Genomic DNA, 21,534 nt, shown 5'->3' on the forward strand with positions numbered 1-21,534 from the left:
TAAACTATGAACTTGAATGATAATGGTGTGTCAAAGTCAACGGTTATAAAAAATGGACCACTCTGATGGGGGATGCTGATAATGGGAAAGGCTACGTATATGTGGGGGTGGGAATATCTGTACCTTCCTCCTAATTTGGTTATGAACCTAAACTGTTTTAAAAAGTATAATCTTGGTTTCACTTACTTGTGGAGCATAAGGAATAACACAGAGGACACTAGGAGATGGAGAGGAGAAGTTAATTGGGGGAAATCGGAGAGGGAGACAAACCACGAGAGACTGTGGACTCTGAGAAACAAACTGAGGGTTTTGGAGGGGCAGAGGGTAGGGGAGGTTGGGTGAGCCTGGTGGTGGGTATTAAGGAGGGCACATATTGCATGGAGCACTGGGAAACAATGAATTCTGGAACACTGAAAAGAAAAAAAAAGAATAGGAAAAAAAATTTTAAGTATCTTTTAAAAAAGAAGTAGAGGAGATACAGACATATATATAATTACTGAAAACTGAAAAGAAGAAAATTGGAATAAGACTATGAAACTACATGCAAAGCTGAATGATGTACTATAGAGCAGTACAATTAGAACTCAGTTCTTTTTTTTTCTCACACTGAAACCATTTGCACGATTGCAGAACAAAATTCACTTATGTGGCTCTCAGACAAAAATCCGTTAGATTGTCACCTATTTTCAACAAGTTAACCTCTATCCTTACAGAGGTGTAAAATGTAGTAATCAATAATCAATAATAAATGAAAAAAAGAAACTGCAAGACAATCAGGAACAATGTAAATATTGATTGGATCTTTAAAGATATTAAAGAATAATTGCTGAGTTTAAGACGATAATGCTACATGCTTAAATAATTATAGACAAAATGTCTGATATTTGCTTCAAAATAATCTAGGGAAGGGCCACAAGTAATACAGATGGGTGACACAAGATTAGTCATGAATTTATAATTGCTGATGGTTTGTGATGTGTACCTAAGAGTTCATTATTCTAATCCTTGTTTTGATGTCTTTTTAAAAAAATTTCCTCTAATTGGGATCTGAGATTGGGACCATGGAGATACAATGATTTGGAGAAGGATGGTGGGAAACTAAGTCTCTGACACAGAAGATTAGTGGTTGGACAAGAAGGGATAAGATAAGGCAGAAAGGAAGAGACATGTCTCTTGGAAAGAACTTGAAGAAAAGCAGTGTTCAGAGGAAAGCCTATGGCATGGAATTAGTCTTTCAACCACGCTTAAGGCCATGCCATTTTTCCAAACTGTTTCTGATCATCTTTAGTTTCAGTTGATTACTTAGAACAAGCATCCAACTATCATCAAAGCTCCAGACCAGAGTACCTAATTTATCAAATACATAAGTGAACTTGCTCATTTATTCATTCAATGGTATGGCCTTCCCCCAAGATCCTTATGGTATTACCAATCTATTGCTGTGTAACAAGTTACCCCAAAGTTTAGTGGGTTAAAATAACAGTAAACATATTTGTGTCCATGGGACAGAAATTAAAAATCAACTGAGCTGTGCAATTCTGGCTCAGGGTTTCTCATGAAGTTGCAATTAGATGTCACCTGGAGGGGGAGGAACACTTCCAAGATGGCTCGCCCACTTGGCTGTCAGTTTGGTGCTGCTGCTGGCAGGAGGCCTGTTACTCTCTGTATTCATTTCCAGAAGCTTCCACAATCTGGGTGACTTCAAACAATATATTTGTCTTCTCACAGTTCTAGAGGCTAGAAATCAGAAGTCACAGTGTCTTCAGGGCCGTGCGTCCTCTGAAAGATCTAGAGGAGCTGGTCCATGCCTTTCTCCTGGCTTCTGCTGTTGCCATCCATCCTTGGCACTCCTGACCTTAGATACACATCACTCCAATTTCTACTTCTGTTTTCACATGTGTTCTGCCCTGTGTGCAGTTTCTGTGCCTTTTTTTTTTTTTTTTTAAACAGAGAGATAACGTGTAGGCGTGTGAGTGGGAGGAAGGGGCAGAGGGAGAGGGAGGAAGAGAGAATCTTTAAAAAAAAATTTTTAATCTTGGGGTGCCTGGGTGACTCACCTGCTTTCAGTTCAGGTCATGATCTTGGGGTCCTGGGACTGAGCCCCACATCAGGCTCTCTGCTCAGCGGGGAGCCTGCTTCCCCCTCTCTTTCTCTGCCTACCTCTCTGCCTACTTGTGTTCTCTTTCTCTGTCAAATAAATAAATAAAATCTTAAAAAAATTTTTTAAATGTTTTTTCTTTTTTTTTTTTTAAAGATTTTTATTTATTTATTGAGAGAGAGGCAGTGAGAGAGAGCATGAATGAGGAGAAGGTCAGAGGGAGAAGCAGACTCCCCGTGGAGCTGGGAGCCTGATGTGGGACTCAATCCCAGGACTCCAGGATCATGACCGGGGCTGAAGGCAGTCATCCAACCAACTGAGCCACCCAGGCATCACTCTTTTAAAAATTTGTAATGTAAATTCAGTTTAACATATTCCATTTTATTAGTTTCAGAGTTAGAACTCAGTGATTCATCAATTGCATACAACGTCTGTTGCTCATTACTTTAAGTGCCCTTCTTTTTTTTTTTTTTTTTTTGTGCAGAAACAACTGGATCAGAACATTTATTTGTCAAAAGGGTTTGGGAACTGGGTGTGTGGACACAGCAAACACAGTGTGTCTTTAAGAAGGGGGACACGAGGGCTTTAAAACATCCGTGGGCTAACTTTTTAACTGAGGTACCAGCTCATTTGGAAAATTCTGGATACAGAAAAAACACTCTTATTCATGATTTCCATTTCCATGGAAATCCGTTTCCATTTCCTATTCATCCATTTCCTATTCATGATTTCCATTTCCATCCAAGTTAATCCACCATGATTTTCATGTCCAGCATGTAGAATAATCTCATATTTTTATTTTTTATTATTTTTTTTATTTTTAAATTTTTTATTTTTTATAAACATATATTTTTATCCCCAGGGGTACAGGTCTGTGAATCGCCAGGTTTACACACTTCACAGCACTCACCAAAGCACATACCCTCCCCAATGTCCATAACCCCACCCCTCTTCTTCCAACCCACCCCCCCCAGCAACCCTCAGTTTGTTTTGTGAGATTAAGAGTCACTTATGGTTTGTCTCCCTCCCAATCCCATCTTGTTTCATTTATTCTTCTCCTACCCACTTAAGCCCCCATGTTGCATCACCACTTCCTCATATCAGGGAGATCATATCATAGTTGTCTTTCTCTGCTTGACTTATTTCGCTAAGCATGATACGCTCTAGTTCCATCCATGTTGTCGCAAATGGCAAGATTTCATTTCTTTTGATGGCTGCATAGTATTCCATTGTGTATATATACCACATCTTCTTGATCCATTCATCTGTTGATGGACATCTAGGTTCTTTCCATAGTTTGGCTATTGTGGACATTGCTGCTATAAACATTCGGGTGCATGTGCCCCTTTGGATCACTACGTTTGTATCTTTAGGGTAAATACCCAGTAGTGCAATTGCTGGGTCATAGGGCAGTTCTATTTTCAACATTTTGAGGAACCTCCATGCTGTTTTCCAGAGTGGTTGCACCAGCTTGCATTCCCACCAACAGTGTAAGAGGGTTCCCCTTTCTCCGCATCCTCACCAGCATCTATCATTTCCTGACTTGTTGATTTTAGCCATTCTGACTGATGTGAGGTGATATCTCATTGTGGTTTTGATTTGTATTTCCCTGATGCCGAGTGATATGGAGCACTTTCTCACGTGTCTGTTGGCCATCTGGATGTCTTCTTTGCAGAAATGTCTGTTCATGTCCTCTGCCCATTTCTTGATTGGATTATTTGTTCTTTGGGTGTTGAGTTTGCTAAGTTCTTTATAGATTTTGGACACTAGTCCTTTATCTGATATGTCGTTTGCAAATATCTTCTCCCATTCTGTCAGTTGTCTTTTGATTTTGTTAACTGTTTCCTTTGCTGTGCAAAAGCTTTTGATCTTGATGAAATCCCAATAGTTCATTTTTGCCCTTGCTTCCCTTGCCTTTGGCGATGTTCCTAGGAAGATGTTGCTACGGCTGAGGTCGAAGAGGTTGCTGCCTGTGTTCTCCTCAAGGATTTTGATGGATTCCTTTCTCACATTGAGGTCCTTCATCCATTTTGAGTCTATTTTCGTGAGTGGTGTAAGGAAATGGTCCAATTTCATTTTTCTGCATGTGGCTGTCCAATTTTCCCAGCACCATTTATTGAAGAGGCTGTCTTTTTTCCATTGGACATTCTTTCCTGCTTTGTCGAAGATTAGTTGACCCATAGAGTTGAGGGTCTATTTCTGGGCTCTCTATTCTGTTCCATTGATCTATGTGTCTGTTTTTGTGCCAGTACCATGTTGTCTTGATGATGACAGCTTTGTAATAGAGCTTGAAGTCCGAAATTGTGATGACACCAACTTTGGCTTTCTTTTTCAATATCCCTTTAGCTATTCGAGGTCGTTTCTGGTTCCATATAAATTTTAGAATTATTTGTTCCATTTCTTTGAAAAAGATGGATGGTACTTTGATAGGAATTGCATTAAATGTGTAGATTGCTTTAGGTAGCATAGACATTTTCACAATATTTATTCTTCCAATCCAGGAGCATGGAACATTTTTCCATTTCTTTGTGTCTTCCTCAATTTCTTTCATGAGTACTTTTTAGTTTTCTGAGTATAGATTCTGTGCCTCTTTGGTTTGGTTTATTCCTAGGTATCTTATGATTTGAGGTGCAATTGTAAATGGGATTGACTCCTTAATTTCTCTTTCTTCTGTTTTGTTGTTGGTGTAGAGAAATGCAACTGATTTCTGTGCATTGATTTTATATGCTAACACTTTACTGAATTCCTGTACAAGCTCTAGCAGTTTTGGAGTGGAGTCTTTTGGGTTTTCCACATATAGTATCATATCATCTGCGAAGAGTGATAATTTGACTTCTTCTTTGCCAATTTGGATGCCTTTAATTTCCTTTTGTTATCTGATTGCTGAGGCTAGGACTTCTAGTACTATGTTGAATAGCAGTGGTGATAATGGACATCCCTGCCGTGTTCCTGACCTTAGCGGAAAAGCTTTCAGTTTTTCTCCATTGAGAATGATATTTGCGGTGGGTTTTTCATAGATGGCTTTGATGATATTGAGGTATGTGCCCTCTATCCCTACACTTTGAAGAGTTTTGATCAGGAAGGGATGCTGTACTTTGTCAAATGCTTTTTCAGCATCTATTGAGAGTATCATATGGTTCTTGTTCTTTCTTTTATTGATGTATTGTATCACATTGACTGAGTTGCAGATGTTGAACCAACCTTGCAGCCCTGGAAAAAAGTCCCACTTGGTCGTGGTGAATAATCCTTTTAATGTACTGTTGAATCCTATTGGCTAGTATTTTGGTGAGAATTTTTGCATCTGTGTTCATCAAGGATATTGGTCTATAGCTCTCTTTATTGATGGGATCCTTGTCTGGTTTTGGGATCAAGGTGATGCTGGCCTCATAAAATGAGTTTGGAAGTTTTCCTTCCATTTCTATTTTTTGGAACAGTATCAGGAGAATAGGAATTAGTTCTTCTTTAAATGTTTGGTAGAATTCCCCCGGGAAGCCTTCTGGCCCTGGGCATTTGTTTGTTTGGAGATTTTTAATGACTGCTTCAATCTCCTTACTGGTTATGGGTCTGTTCAGGCTTTCTATTTCTTCCTGGTAGTTTGTTGTGGTAGTTTATATGTTTCTAGGAATGCATCCATTTCTTCCAGATTGTCAAATTTATTGCCGTAGAGTTGCTCATAGTATGTTCTTATAATAGTTTGTATTTCTTTGGTGTTAGTTGTGATCTCTCCTCTTTCATTCATGATTTTATTTATTTGCGTCCTTTCTCTCTTCTTTTTGATAAGTCGGGCCAGGGGTTTATCAATTTTATTAATTCTTTCAAAGAACCAGCTCCTAGTTTCGTTGATTTGTTCTATTGTTTTTTTGGTTTCTATTTCATTGATTTCTGCTCTGATCTTTATGATTTCTCTTCTCCTGCTGGGCTTAGGGTTTCTTTCTTGTTCTTTCTCCAGATCCTTTAGGTGTAGGGTTAGGTTGTGTATCTGAGACCTTTCTTGTTTCTTGAGAAAGGCTTGTACTGCTATATATTTTCCTCTCAGGACTGCCTTTGTTGTGTCCCACAGATTTTGAACCGTTGTATTTTCATTATCATTTGTTTCCATGATTTTTTTCAATTCTTCTTTAATTTCCCGGTTGACCCATTCATTCTTTAGAAGGATGCTGTTTAGTCTCCATGTATTTGGGTTCTTTCCAAACTTCCTCTTGTGGTTGAGTTCTAGCTTTAGAGCATTGTGGTCTGAAAATATGCAGGGAATGATCCCAATCTTTTGATACCAGTTGAGTCCTGATTTAGGACCGAGGATATGATCTATTCTGGAGAATGTTCCATGGGCACTAGAGAAGAATGTGTATTCTGTTGCTTTGGGATGAAATGTTCTGAATATATCTGTGATGTCCATCTGGTCCAGTGTGTCGTTTAAGGCCTTTATTTCCTTGCTGATCTTTTGCTTGGATGATCTGTCCATTTCAGTGAGGGGAGTGTTAAAGTCCCCTACTATTATTGTATTATTGTTGATGTGTTTCTTTGATTTTGTTATTAATTGGTTTATATAGTTGGCTGCTCCCACGTTGGGGGCATAGATATTTAAAATTGTTTGATCTTCTTGTTGGACATACCCTTTGAGTATGATATAGTGTCCTTCCTCATCTCTTATTATAGTCTTTGGCTTAAAATCTAATTGATCTGATATAAGGATTGCCACTCCTGCTTTCTTCTGATGTCCATTAGCATGGTAAGTTGTTTTCCACCCCCTCACTTTAAATCTGGAGGTGTCATCGGGCTTAAAATGAGTTTCTTGGAGGCAACATATAGATGGGTTTTGTTTTTTTATCCATTCTGATACCCTGTGTCTTTTGATTGGGGCATTTAGCCCATTAACATTCAGGGTAACTATTGAGAGATATGAATTTAGTGCCATTTTATTGCCTGTAAGGTGACTGTTACTGTATATTGTCTCTGTTCCTTACTGATCTACCACTTGTAGGCTCTCTCTTTGCTTAGAGGACCCCTTTCAACATTTCCTGTAAAATCGGTTTGGTGTTTGCCAATTCTTTCAGTTTTTGTTTGTCCTGGAAGCTTTTTATCTTTCCTTCTATTTTCAATGATAGCCTACCTGGATATAGTATTCTTGGCTGCATGTTTTTCTCCTTTAGTGCTCTGAAAATATCATGCCAGCTCTTTCTGGCCTGCCCAGGTTTCTGTGGATAAGTCAGCTGCCAATCTAATATTTTTACCATTGTATGTTACAGACTTCTTTTCCTGGGCTGCTTTCAGGATTTTCTCTTTGTCACTGAGACTTGTAAATTTTACTATTAGGTGACGGGGTGTGGGCCTATTCTTATTGATTTTGAGGGGCGTTCTCTGAACCTCCTGAATTTTGATGCCCGTTCCCTTTGCCATATTGGGGAAATTCTCCCCAATAATCCTCTCCAGTATACCTTCTGCTCCCCTCTCTCTTTCTTCTTCTGGAATCCCAATTATTCTGATGTTGTTTCTTCTTATGGTGTCACTTATCTCTCGAATTCTCCCCTCATGGTCCAGTAGCTGTTTGTCCCTCTTTTGCTCAGCTTCTTTATTCTCTGTCATTTGGTCTTCTATATCACTAATTCTTTCTTCTGCCTCATTTAGCCTAGCAGTGAGAGCCTCCATTTTTCATTGCACCTCATTAATAGCTTTTTTGATTTCAACTTGGTTAGATTTTAGTTCTTTTATTTCTCCAGAAAGGGCTTTTATATCTCCTGAGAAGGTTTCTCTAATATCTTCCATGCCTTTTTCGAGTCCGGCTAGAACCTTAAGAATTGTCATTCTGAACTCTAGATCTGACATATTACCAATGTCTGTATTGATTAGGTCCCTAGCCTTCGGTACTGCCCCTTGTTCTTTTTTTTGTGGTGAATTTTTCCGCCTTGTCATTTTGTCCAGATAAGAGTATATGAAGGAGCAAGTAAAATACTAAAAGGTTGGCAACAACTCCAGGAAAATATGCTTTAACCAAATCAGAAGAGATCCCAAATCATGAGGGGGGAGAAAGGGGATAAAAAGAGGTTCAAAAAGAAAGAAAGAAAAAAAAGAAAAGAAATGAGAAAAGAAAAGAATTTAAAAAAAGAAAAGGAATAAAGAAAAATATAAAAAAGAAAAAATATATATATTAGATAAACTAGTTAAAAAACGTTAAAAAAGAAAAGGGTAAAAGTTAAAAAAATTTTAGCAGAAGAAGAGAAAAAAAATGAAAAAAAAATTAAATTAACTGCAAGACTGAAAAAAATCACAGGGAGAAAGCCATGAGTTCCGTGCTCTGCTTTCTCCTCCTCTGGAATTCTGCTGCTCTCCTTGGTATTGAAACCGCACTCCTTCGTAGGTGAACTTGGTCTTGGCTGGATTTCTTGTTGATCTTCTGGGGGAGGGGCCTGGGATAGTGATTCTCAAGTGTCTTTGCCCCAGGTGGAATGGCACCGCCCTTACCAGGGGCCGGGCTGAGTAATCCACTCGGGTTTGCTTTCAGAAGCTTTTGTTCCCTGAGTGTTTTCTGTAGAGTTCTGGAGGACGGGAATACAAATGGCGGCCTTCTGGTCTCCTGCCTGGAGGAGCCGAGAGCCAAGGGTCCCACTCGTCAGTGTGCCCTCAGAGAACAGCGCCCATCTACTCCCGTCTGCCTGACCTCTGGCCGGGCTCCGAGCTCACCGAGCCTGTGTCCGGTTCAAGGTAACCCTGAGCTGCGAGCTTACTGTCGGCTCTGTCTCTGTAGCCGGTTTCCCCGTTCCAATACCCGCAAGCTCTGCGACACTCAGACACCCCCGATCCTTCTCTGACCCTGCGGGACCTGAGGCCACGCTGACCCCGCATGGGCTTCGCCCCGTTTTAGCCTCTGGAGCGATGTCCCTCAGCGGAACAGACTTTTAAAAGTCCTTTTTATGTTCCGTTGCTCCGCCGCTTGCCGGGAGCCGGGCCCTCTCCCCGGGGTCTATCTTCCCGTCACTTTGGATTCACCTCTCCGCCAGTCCTACCTTTCAGAAAGTGGTTGTTTTTCTGTTTCTAGAATTGCTGTTCTTCTTCTCTTTGATCTGCCGATGGATTTGCAGGTGTTTGCAATCTTTAGATAAGCTATCTAGCTGATCTCCTGCTAGCTGAAGTAGTCTCAGGCTGCTACTTCTCCGCCAACTTGACTCCTCCCCCCAATCTCATATTTTTAATCTAGGGTTTACCAACTGTGGCTCCTCCAATGGCTCAGAATAAAAAGGGAAATAATCACATAGGATGATTCCAAAGAATTTTTGTTGCTATTGATTCCCTTCCTGTGAGGATGCGAGATGATATAATGTCCGTGGGGTAAGATGACGTGAGGGGAATGACACAGACGCTGTGACGTCAGGGACGTGGCATTAGTCTCCAGGTGACCTTCTGACCTCCCGCCAGGAGGACCTTCTCTTTAAGTGCCCTTCTTAATGCCCATCACCCAATTACCCCATCATCCTACCCATGCCCATCCAGCAACCCTTAGTTTGTTTCCTATAGTTAAGAGTCTCTTATGGTTTGACTTCCTGTTTTCATCTTATTTTGAGAGAGAGAGAGAATCTTAAGCAGGCTCCACACCCAGCAAAGAGCCTGAGACAGGGCTTGATCTCATGACCCTGAGATCATGAACTGAGCCTAAATCAAGAATTGGATGCTTAACTGACTGCATCCCCTGGAGCCCCAGTCTGTGCTCCTTTTTTTTAACTCTTATAAGGACACTGGTCAAATTGGATCATGGGCCTACCCTGCTCCAGTAAGACATCATCTTAGTTAATTACATCTGCAATGACCCTATTTCCAAATAAGGTCATATCTGGGTCTAGAAAGAACATAAACTTGGGGGGGGGGACACTATCCAAAATAATGCAGTCTCCATGTGGGCCTCTTCATAGACATGGCAAATGGGTCTCCCAGAGCAAGGATCTAAGAGAGCAAAGGCCATTCACTTATGGCCAGACATCAGATATCGCATACCATCACTTCCACTGTGTTGTATTTGGTGTGGAGGGATTAGACCAGGGAACAAATATCAGGAGACTAGGATCACTGAGGGCCACCCTGGAGCTGGCTACATGATACACATTTCTTCACTTGAAAAATACACCCATCCCCTCCTCAGGTCTCCTAAACGCTCATCCCATTACATTAGCTTCTGTTAGCTTAATGATCTTCTTTTGTTTATCTAAACATTTGTCTGAGGTTTGAACCTAGAAGTTTCTTTTTTTTTAATTAATTTATTTATTTTCAGAAAAACAGTATTCATTATTTTTTCACCACACCCAGTGCTCCATGAAATCCGTGCCCTCTATAATACCCACCACCTGGTACCCCAACCTCCCACCTCCCCACCACTTCAAACCCCTCAGATTGTTTTTCAGAGTCCATAGTCTCTCATGATTCACCTCCCCTTCCAATCTACCCCAAATCCCTTCTCCTCTCTAACTCCCCTTGTCCTCCATGATATTTGTTATGCTCCACAAATAAGTGAAACCATATGATAATTGACTCTCTCTGCTTGACTTATTTCACTCAGCATAATCTCTTCCAGTCCCGTCCATATTGCTACAAAAGTTGGGTATTCGTCCTTTCTGATGGAGGCATAATACTCCGTAGTGTATATGGACCAAATCTTCCTTATCCATTCGTCCGTTGAAAGGCATCTTTTTTTTTTTTTAAAGATTTTATTTATTTATTTGACAGAGAGAAATCACAAGTAGATGGAGAGGCAGGCAGAGAGAGAGAGAGAGAGAGGGAAGCAGGCTCCCTGCTGAGCAGAGAGCCCAATGCAGGACTTGATCTCAGGACCCTGAGATCATGACCTGAGCCAAAGGCAGTGGCTTAACACACTGAGCCACCCAGGCGCCCCAAAAGGCATCTTAGTTCTTTCCATAGTTTGGTGACCGTGGCCATTGCTGCTATAAACATTGGGGTACAAATGGCCCTTCTTTTCACTACATCTGTATCCTTGGGGTAAATACCCAGGAGTGCAATTGCAGGGTCATAGGGAAGTTCTATTTTTAATTTCTTGAGGAATCTCCACACTGTTCTCCAAAGAGGCTGCACCAACTTGCATTCCCACCAACAGTGGAAGAGGGTTCCCCTTTCTCCACATCCTCTCCAACACATGTTGTTTCCTGTTTTGTAAATTTTGACCATTCTAACTGGTGTAAGGTGGTATCTCAATGTGGTTTTAATTTGAATCTCCCTGAGGGCTAGTGATGATTAACATTTTTTCATGTGTCTGATAGCCATTTGTATGTCTTGATTGGAGAAGTGTCTGTTCATATCTTCTTCCCATTTTTTGATATGTTTGCCTGTTTCGTGTGTGTTGAGTTTGAGGAGTTCATTATAGATCCTGGATATCAACCTTTTGTCTGTACTGTCATTTGCAAATATCTTCTCCCATTCCGTGGGTTGCCTCTTTGTTTCTTTGACTGTTTCCTTTGCTGTGCAGAAGCTTTTGATTTTGATGAAGTCCCAAAGTTTATTTTCGCTTTTGTTTCCTTTGCCTTTGGAGATATATCTTGAAAGAAGTTGCTGTGGCTGATATTGAAGAAATTACTGCCTATGTTCTCCTCTAGGAGTCTCATGGATTCCTGTCTCATGTTGAGGTCTTTTACACATTTTGAGTTGATCTTTGTGTACGGTGTAAGAGAATGGTCGAGTTTCATTCTTCTACATATAGCTGTCCAGTTTTCCCAGCACCATTTATTGAAGAGACTGTCTTTTTTTCCACTGTATATTTTTTCCTGTTTTGCCAAAGATTAATTGACCATAGAGTTGAGGGTCCATATCTGGGCTCTCTACTCTGTTCCACTGGTCTATGTGTCTGTTTTTATGCCAGTACCATGCTGTCTTGGTGATCACAGCTTTGTAATAAAGCTTGAAATCAGGTAACGTGATGCCCCCAGCTTTATTTTTGTTTTTCAACATTTCCTTAGCGATTCGGGGTCTCTTCTGATTCCATACAAATTTTTGGATTATTTGCTCCAGCTCTTTGAAGAATACCAGTGGAATCTTGATCGGAATGGCATTAAAAGTATAGATTGCTCTAGGCAGTATAGACATTTTAACAATGTTTATTCTTCTGATCCAAGAGCATGGAATGGTCTTCCACCTTTTTGTGTCTTTTTCAATTTCTTTCATGAGTGTTCTGTAATTCCTTGAGTACAGATCCTTTACCAAAAAACAAGAGCCCAGGACCTGACGGATTCCCTGGGGAATTGTACTAAACTTTCAAAGAAGAAATAACACCTATTCTCCTGGAGCTGTTTCAAAAAATTGAAGCAGAAGGAAAACTTCCAGACTCTTTCTATGAAGCCAGCATTACCCTGATCCCCAAACCAGGCAAAGACCCGACCAAAAAGAAGAATTTTAGACCAATATCACTGATGAATATGGATTCTAACATTCTCAACAAGATCCTAGCCAACAGGATCCAACAGCACATTAAAAAGATTATCCACCATGATCAGGTGGGATTCATCCTTGGGCTACAAGGATGGTTCATCATTTGCAAATCAACCAATGTGATACAACAAGTTAATATGAGAAGAGAGAAGAACCACATGGTCCTCTCAATTGATGCAGAAAAAGCATTTGACAAAATCCAGCATCCGTTCCTGATTAAAACGCTTCAAAGTATAGGGATAGAGGAAACATTCCTGAACCTCATCAAATCTATCTATGAAAGACCCACAGCAAATATCATCCTCGATGGGAAAAAGCTTGAAGCCTTCCCATTGAGGTCAGGAACACGACAAGGATGCCCACTTTCACCACTCTTGTTAAACATAGTATTAGAAGTCCTAGCAACAGCAATCAGACAACAAAGAGAAATAAAAGGTATCCAAATTGGCAATGAAGAAGTCAAACTCTCTCTTCGCAGATGACATGATTCTTTATATGGAAAACCCAAAAGACTCCACCCCCAAACTACTAGAACTCATACAGCAATTCAGCAATGTGGCAGGATACAAAGTCAATGGTGCAGAAATCAGTGGCTTTCTTATACACTAACAATGAAAATACAGAAAGGGAAATTAGAGAATCGATTCTATTTACTATAGCACCAAGAACTATAAGATACCTGGGAATAAACCTAGAAGTTTCTTTTAACACAACTCTTAACAAAAGGTTTTATAGCTACACTCTTGCCTTCCATCTTTATACCATACATAGTTTTCTGACAGTACCCTGAGTTTTATCTTTGATCAGAAGCTACTTCTTAATTTTAACATTATTTGCCATCTAGAGGTCTAAGAATTTCCAAAAACACCAAGTCCTGACCTCTTTACGTTTAATAGTCCTCTATTTAGTTTCTTTCTTGGCTCTTACAATTTGCAGGCATACCTTGGAGATAATCCTAAAGCAGCAAAATACACATTCTTATCGAGTGCACATGGAAAATTCTCTAGAATAGATCCCGTACTGGGTCACAAATCAACCCTCAACAAGTACAAAAGCACCCAAGATCATATCATGCATATTTTTAGACCACAGTGTTATGAAACTGGAAGTCAGCCACAAGAAAAAGACTGAGAACACTTCAAATACATGGAGGTTAAAGACCATCCTACTCAGAAATGAATGGCTGAACTAGAAAATTAAAGAAGAAATTTTGAAAAATACATGGAAGAAAGTGAAAATGAATAAATGACAGAAGCCTTTGGTATATAGTAAAGGCCGTTTTAAGAGGGAAGTATATAGCAATACAGCCCTACCTCAAGAAGCAAGAAAAGTCTCAAATATACAAACTAACCTTACACCTAAAGGAACTAGGAAAGGAGCCACAAATAAAGCCTAAAGCCAGCGGAAGAAGATAAATAATAAAGATTGGTGCAGAAATAAATGATATAAAAGCAAAAAGAAATCAATAGAACAATTTAACAAAGCTAAGAGCCAGTTCTTCAAAAGAATTAATAAAATTGAAAAACTCCTAGCCAGACTTATCAGAAAGAAAAAAGACCCAAATACATAAAATCATGAATGAAAGAGAAATCATAACCAACAACACAGAAATATAAGAGAATACTATGAAAAATTATATGCCAACAAACTGGGCAACCTGGAAGAAACAGACAAAGTCCTAGAAATCTACAAACTACCAAATCTGAAACAGGAAGAAATAAAGAAAATTTTAACAAACCAATAACCGCAAGGAAATTGATTCAGTCATCAAAAATCTCCCAACACACAAAAGTGTTTGGCCAGATGGATTCCCAGGGAAATTCTACTGGATATTTAAACAAGGGCTAATACCTATTTTTCTGAAACTGTTCCCAAAATAGAGATGAAAGGAAAAGTCCCAAACTCATTCTATGAAGCCAGCACTACTTTGATCACAAAACCAGACAAAGACTCCACTGAAAATATTACAGACTTTATCTCTGATGAATATGGATGCAAAACTTCTCAATAAAACACTAGCAAATCAAATCCAACAGTATATTAAAAGGATTATTCACCACAATCAAGTGGGATTCATTCCTGGATGCAGGGCTAGTTCAATATTCACAAATCAATGTGATATACAACATTAATACAAGAAAGGACAAGGACCATATGATCCTCTCAGGAGATACAGAAAAATCATTTGACAAAATACAGTATCCTTTCTTGATAAAAACCCTCAACAATGTAGGGTAGATGGAACATACCTCAGTATCATAAAACCCATATATGAAAGACCCACAGCTAATATCATCTTCAATGGGGAAAAATTAAGAGCCTTTCCTCTAAGGTCAGGAACAAGACAGGGATATCCACTCTCACCATTAGTATTTAAGATACTACCAGTAGTCTTAGCCTTAGCAATCAGAAAACAAAAAGAAATAAAAGGCATCCAGACTGGCAAGGATGAAATCAAACTTTCACTATTTGTGGACAACAAGATAGTCTATGATGTGGAAAACCCAGAAGACTCCACCAAAAAATTGCTAGAGTACACGAGCTCATCGAAGTTGTTGGATATAAAATCAATGTGCAGAATCTGTTGCATTCTATACACCAATAAGAAAGCAACAGAAAAAGAAATCAAGGAATCAATCCTATGTGCAACTGCACCAAAAATAATAAGATTACCTAGGAATAAGCCTAACTAAAGAAGTAAAAGCTCTGTACTCTGAACTATAGATCACTTATGAAAGAAATTGAAAAGGACACAAAGAAATGGAAAAGCATTCCATGTTCATGGATTGGAAGAATAAACATTGTAAATTGTGCTACCTAGAGCACTCAATACACTTAATGCAATCCCTATTAAAATACCATAAGCATTCATCACAGAGCTAGAAAACATAATTCTAAAATTTGTATGGAACCACAAAAGACCCCAAATAGGCAAAGCAATTCTGAAAAAAAAAAAAAAAAAAAACAAAACCAAACTGGAGGCATTTCGATTCCAGATTTCAGGCTATATTACAAAGCTATAGTCATCAAGACAGTAATGGTAATGACACAAAAACAGACACACTGATCAAATGGAACAGAACAGAAAACCTAGAAATGGACCCACAACTATATGGTCAACTAATCTTTGACAAAGCAGGAAAAAATATCCGATGGAAAAAAGACCGTGTCTTCAGCAAATGGTATTGGGAAAACTGGACAGCAATATGCAGAAGAATGAAATTGGACCACTCCCTTACACCATACACAAAAATAAACTCAAAATAGATGAAATACCTAAACGTGAGACAGGAATCCAAAAAAACTCCTAGAGGAGAATACAGGCAGAAATCTCTTTGACATTAGCCATAGCAACTTCTTATTACACATGTCTCCTGAGGCAAGAGAAACAAAAGCAAAAACGAACTATTGGGACCTCATGAAGAAAAAACCTTCTGCACAGTGAAGGAAACAATGAACAGAACTAAAAGGCAGCCAACAGAATGGGAGGAGAAATTTCCAAATGACTTATCTGATAAAGAGTTAGTATTCAAAATATATAAAGAACTTATCAAACTCAATACCCCAAAACAAATAATCCAGTCAAAAATGGACAAAAGAGGGGTGCTTGGGTGACTCTGTGGGTTAAGCCTCTGCCTTTGGCTCGGGTCATTATCTCAGGGTCCTGGGATTGAGCCCTGCATCAGGCTCTCTGCTCAGCAGGGAGCCTGCTCCCCCCCCCCCCAACCTGCTTCTCTGCCTACTTGTGATCTGTCAAATAAATAAATAAAATCTTCAAAAAAAAAGAAAAACAACCATGATGGTAGAAGAGATTTTTTTTTTAAAAATGGGCAAAAGACATGAACAGGCACTCTTCCAAAGAAGACATCCAGATAGTTAACAGTCATATAAAAAGAAGCTCAACATCACTCATCAGCAGTGAAATGCAAATCAAAACCATGATGAGATTATCACCTCACACCTTTCAGAATGGCTAAAATGAACAATACAAAAAATAACAGGTGTTGGCAAGCATGTGGAAAAACGGGGAACCCTCTTGCACTGTTGCAAATGCAAACTGGTGCAGCCATGCTGGAGAACAGTTTGGAGGTTCCTCAAAAAGTTAAAAAAAAAAAAAAAAAAAAAGAACTACCCTACAACCCAGCAATTGCACTACAGGTATTTACCCAAAGAATACAAAAATATAGATTTGAAGAGGTATATGCACCTTAATGTTTATAGCAGCTTTGTCAACAACAGCCAAACTACGGAGAGAGCCCAGATGTCTATCAACTGATGAGTGGATAAAGATGTGGCATGCCTATACATATAATGGAATATAACTCAGCCATCAAAAATGACATCTTGTCATTTGCAGCACTGCGGATGGAACTAGAGTGTATTATGTTAAGGGAAGTAAGTCTAGTCAGAGAAAAACAAATACCATATGATTTCTACCGTATGTGGAATTTAAGAAACAAAATAGGTGAACATATGGGAAGGGGGAAAAGGAAAAAGAGTGAGAGGCAAACAAACCATGAGAGACTCTTAATAATAGAGAACTGAGGGCTGGTGGAGGGAGGTGGCTGGGGGATGGGCTAGATGGGTGGTGGGTATAAAAGGGGGCACTTGTGATGAGCACTGGGTGTTGTAGCTAAGTGATGAATGCAGATACCAATATCGCACTGTATGTTCACTAAAATTTAAGTTTAAAAAAATAAACAGAATGGAACAAAAACCTTAAAGTTAGCCCAGTGTGGATGAAGCATAAGTAAACTGTGTGGCAGCCATATGGTAGGTTACTATTTAATCTTGACAGGGAAGGGGTAGGGAAATATTTTAATGCCATGAAAAAAAAATGTTGGAGTAAAACAGGGCACAAAAGATTGCTATTTTATTCCCGTGTGTGTCCTTAAAGCAAGAGAGCTAGAAAGCCTGGAGAGATACCCAACTGTTAGCTTGGGACAGTTGCCAGGGATGTTCCTTTTCCTTAATGCTTCGTGTTCAGTCTACATTACATTTTCTGTAGTGAGCACATATTACTTTCATAATTAGTTTAAAAAACTAAATCCATGGGTTTGGTTTCTTTGAATGAAAAATATTAGCGGGGATTTTCTCGAGATGTATGAAGCATGATCCCATGTGGGGACCCCTTGGGTCCTTCCTTGCCTCCACCCAGTTTCACCCCCGCCCCTGCACCCTTGCAGTGGCCCTGGGAGGCATGGGCCCTGAGCTCAGCTGGTTGGGGCTGGCCTGCCATCAGCTCCCCTTGTGCCTCTCCCTTTTGGAGCGGTGCTGGGGGGACCCCAAGTGCTCTGCTTGGTCCTCACCCCACCTGTGTGCCTCTGTGGCTCTATTTTCCAGAGGGCGAAACGGAGACAGCCAGAGCTTCCAGGATCCCAGCGGTGGGGTGACACGCTGGCTTCGCAGTACCCAGGGACTGGCCCTGCCTCCCGCCCCACAGTCACACTGCAGTTCTGCCTGGGCCCGGATCTCTCTAGGACAGGGTGCACACCAAGAACACCTGTCCCATTGTGTCCTGTCTCCTAGAGCGGAAAGCCAGTGCCTTTACCCCTGCCATAAGGTGACGAGGCCAAGCTTTCTGAGGAAAGATGACTCGAGCAAGAGCAGAAGGCACAAAAATAGAGATGATCTCCAAGGTCGGTCCGGCCAGTGTGTCCTTGGCAGGTTCTGGGGCTAACACAGTGGGCAGTGGTCTAGGCTAGAAGTGGATAAAGCGAGCCTGAGCTATAAGGAAGTCCAGAACTGGGAAACACCTTCAGGGCACTAGACCAACAGACTATCTTTGCTAGGCCTCCATGTCTCTGTGAGGGATAGGGGTCACCTAGAAGGGTTCCTGGCTTTGCCTCTTCCAGGGGAGCACAGAGAGGGTGGAGAAACCATAGTACTTAGGCAATTGCTCACACAGAGAGCTTTTTTGCACTGGGCCTGTCCTGGATGGTAGAGCAAAGGACAGCATGGAGGACAGCCAGCCTGGCCCCAGGAGACCAGAGCCCTCACCACCCATCGGACTCTGTTGATCCTGTCCCCACCCCCACCTTCTGTACCTGTATTCTAGGGCTAGTCATAGACGTCAGGTGCAAGAGGTCCTGGACAACTTTCAGGCCAACCTTGTCATATTTGAGAGAAACTTGTCCAAGTGCATTCAAGTGGCCAGCAGATTTTTAGGGATGAGCCCTCTGATGAGAGGACACGATTTCCACAATTTCATCTTGATCTCTTTGTGCATCCACACTGTCACACTGGGAAGTTCTGCCAGACAATGACAAGCACGAAGTGATGGAATGATTGCCTTGTCCTCCCTTTAGGTGCTGATTAACAACCTGCTCCTTCCAGAGACATCGGGTTTCCTTGGAGAACTTGGTGAGAACCAAAGGAGTGATGGACTCGTGTCGGGCACACATTCGGGGCAGGAGACCAGTCCTCGCATCATTTACCAGACCAGGAACATACGGGGTTCCCACTAAACCTGTCTCCTGGGTACTCCTTAGCAGCACCTGATGCTGTTTTAGGACTGGCTCTCCAGCATCTTTGGACACTGGAATGAAACACTGAGCTACAATGGAGGGCCACCACCCTCTTGCACTGCCTACAGAGTGCCAAGAAGCAATTCAACCTTTTACCCCCCCCCCCCCCAAGACTGGCTTGTCACTGTTGTCACAGGGATCTATCATACCGGATATCTAGAGAATTGGGTCAGTTCACTAACAGTTGCGAACTATGTCACAGGAGGTTGAATTTCACCTTCAACCTTTTCATAATTAACTCAATTTTTATCCTTACTGGATTATGTGGTAAACAACCAGCAAGGACATAAGAGCTGAACATTTTCTTACGCACCCTTGCCCCACACTGTCCAATAAAGCAGTTACTCTGAACACGGGAGATGGTGCTAGTGAGCGTCACATTCATACAGGATTTGGAAGACAGCATGGAAAAAAAAAGAATGTTAGCATTTCTTTTTAATAAATTTTCTATTACACGTTGAGATGATGAAAATAAATTTCACTTTTTTTCATCTTTAGTGAAAAGCTATTGGAAACTTAATATATAACATATTTGGCTCACAGTATGTTTTTGATGGATGGTGCTGGTCTAGAAGAGCTATCTGAAAGCATTCCTCCTTGCAGAGTTTAAAGCAAAGTGCAAAATTCCTTTCTTCCACAAAACATGAAGAATTGTTTGTAAGGGCTTGTGTCCGGGCACGTTCCAAAGGTACATGCCTGGTATCATTCTCCTGCTCCTGCACAGTGAGTACCAGGTCTGTGGCAAATGATTCCAGGGCCTCGGGACTGTTTGCAATTTCCAGAGTCCAGAGAGACAAAAGCAGCTCCTGCTAGCATTCCTGTGACTATTGAAAAGAGATGGAATGATACCCCGCCTCCCTCTTCATACTCTTGGGACCAGCACAAGCACTCCCTCCCTCTGCCTTCTTCAAGGGTGGCAGCAGGGAGAGAAGCGTGTTGATAATCATAATCAATCCCCCATAGCATTTTAGGAGGGCTCTGTGCCCAGGAATGAAGCAGGATCCCTCTTGGATAGTGCGAGACAGCCAATCCAAAACAGGAACATTACAATAACAAGTCCTGGGGGGATGGGAGACAGCAAAAAAATACCCAAAGTAATAGAAACATACAAGAATATTGCTTGTAATTCGTGGCTTATTCTGGGGGTGCTCACCAATCGCATCTTAAATAAATGGCGAGGGAAAAACGCCCAGTGCCGGGCAGCACACACCATGTATTTTCTACCTTTATGTAATCAGGGTCCGAAAGGTGGCAAATACAAGGGGGATGTATTCAAAGATTCTCTCCCATACGCCCTGGGTCTCATCTGCTGACAGATGGGCAAAGGATTAGGTGGGAGTTCATTTTCCCTCCCTGTGCTTTAATTTCTCTTGCTAAAGGAACTGAGGAATGAGGGAGAACAGAGGATTTTCAGTATGACTCTCCATAGTGTGTCTGCTACAAGCCCGGTAGAAGCAACAGGTAGTGTAGTTCTCTCTTATAGTTGAGGAAACAGACCTGAGATCATTTGAGTGATGGAAACTTAAGCCGTTTGTCTGAAGACACAAGCTAACAGTAGACGCAGGGCAGGAGCAAGGCTGCCCATCTTCGGAGCCCACAGTCCGGCCGTGATACACAGTGGGTAGTTACGCCCATGCGGTTTGCCCTCATCTCTACTTTGTGCTGTCACCGTTGGCACTGAAAGAGTATTAGCAATTGAGAACTTGAAACTGTTAAGGATCACTTCAGCTGAAAGATGCTTGGCCAGTTGGGTGGAAAGGTCGGTGCAGTGCAAGTCAGGAGAAGGCTCAGCTGACCTTTCCTCCGGGGCCACAGGAAGCCTGCCCGCCTGTGGTCATGATTTCTCACAGGTCCTTGGGTTTCTGCTTTGCACGCATCTCTCTATAACCTTGCAACCAGGGCTGCGGGAACAGGATGGCAGGCCAGATTATGAATGTTTTCATTGACTGATACATTAGAAAATACTTGTTCTAATTGACTAATACATTAGAAAATGCTTACCTCACTTTAAAAAATTAAATGATTCCACTAACCCATCTCCCAACGCCTTAGGACACAGAGCGTCTCCGCTGTGAGAAACAGACTGCGGGACTAGCTGCTCCCCTTACCTGGGGTCCTGGGGCACAGAACACGGACCCCCGGCAGAGCTGCTCTCCAGAACGCCCACAGGTCAACACCTTGGCAAGGGGCCCTTGCCCATGCCTGCTCTCTGCACCTGTGAGCCTCACTGTGGACTTTTTGAAAAGCTCTCGCCTCCCCAGCAACCGTCTCTGAACATTTCAGTTTCAGTCTTCTCTCCCAATCAATCCTAGCTGGCATCTTCTAGTTAAGAATTACTCCGAATTTCTGTCTTGTATGTTTTTTTGCCGTGAGAGCCATTACAGATTTCTTGAAGTTCAATGACATTTGGAAGGAACAGAGAAAAGCGAGCACTCAGTCACTGTCTGCCATCTTAAGTTAGGACCTCTGACTTGTAAATAAGGCCGCTTC

This window comes from Mustela nivalis, assembly GCF_964662115.1.
Source record: "Mustela nivalis genome assembly, chromosome: 12".
Classification (NCBI taxonomy): Eukaryota; Metazoa; Chordata; class Mammalia; order Carnivora; family Mustelidae; genus Mustela; species Mustela nivalis.